The 1110-nt window shown below is 39.0% G+C and overlaps 1 long non-coding RNA gene across 1 annotated transcript in view; it reads right to left on the reverse strand.

Moving 5' to 3' along the window:
• The window catches only part of LOC103584514, a 1884-nt gene extending 1030 nt beyond the window's left edge, over nucleotides 1–854 (reverse strand). Inside the window, exon 1 of the long non-coding RNA XR_549986.1 lies at nucleotides 697–854. This is a non-coding gene — a long non-coding RNA (uncharacterized LOC103584514). The remainder of the gene's footprint in view (nucleotides 1–696) is intronic.
• Nucleotides 855–1110: the final 256 nt, after the last annotated feature.

Here is a 1110-nt window from a genome sequence, read left to right on the forward strand (position 1 = left end):
CAGTATGGGGCGCGGTCACAAACAACCACTTCACTAAAGGCAGCGCTTATTTTTGTTTTTGTGTTTTCCCCATTCTAGTCCACATGAATGTCTATTTTACGTGACTGTAGCCAATGTAGAAGCCATGCTGTATTGTTTTCACTGTCCTGCACACTTCTCACGTTCCCTCAGCCCATATTATAGTAACTTCTAACAAATGCACACTTTACTAAGCCATTCACTCACTGCTCAATTTCACAGGAGATAATCTCCTTCCTCAACAATTATAATTCAGAGCAACCAATTTGAAAAAAAAAAAAAAAAAAGTCTCTTGTTTTTTCACCCTCTCTTTAATCATGTCTTAGAATAATTTTTAACAAAAGCTCAGATCTCTTAAAGACACTGGAGAAGACAAACTAAATAGTGTGCAAGAGTCCGTCACACAGCATGAGTACAGCAGACTCCACGTGCACGGCCAACACCAACCGCAGTGGCGTGAGTGGCTGACCGAGCCCACTGCGTCCTGCTGACCCAAGCAGAAAGGAGGAGCCCTGCCCGTTCCCCAGCACTGGCCGAGCCATGACTCCTGCCCTCCAAACACCTCACCATCTAAGTACCATGTTTGCTAAACCGTCCCCTTAATATTTGAATGGTTGTTTCTAACTTTATATAATTTTAATCTGTAAGAGGATATTGTTATCATCAGGATGACCTCACCTTATATCCTTTTCATGTCTTTTATTCTCTCGAATGATGTCATACATGGGGTCTTCATGTGCCTTAAGGGTCAGAGAAGGTTACGGTTTGGTTAGGCTTCATGGACTACTTGTTAAACAAAAATTAAACCCCTATGTTACTAAAAAGTTATTTTTTTACTGCTTGATGTACCTTTATGTGCAATATTTTCTAATCCTTTTGAAAGGTCACATCGTGGAAAATTCATTAAGAGTACAGAAAGAGTTTTACAATTAGAAAAATAATTAAATATTCTTCATGAGGAGATAACTGCATAAACCATAACGGCATACTCAAGTTTAAAAATGCTGAGGTTATTCTCTCTGTTCTGCGTGGACAGATGACCATGAGATAGTCTTAAGCAAAACAAATGAGTTTCAAAATGATATATAAGAA

Source organism: Galeopterus variegatus, unplaced genomic scaffold (assembly GCF_000696425.1).
Source record: "Galeopterus variegatus unplaced genomic scaffold, G_variegatus-3.0.2 Scaffold62344, whole genome shotgun sequence".
NCBI classification, from domain to species: Eukaryota; Metazoa; Chordata; class Mammalia; order Dermoptera; family Cynocephalidae; genus Galeopterus; species Galeopterus variegatus.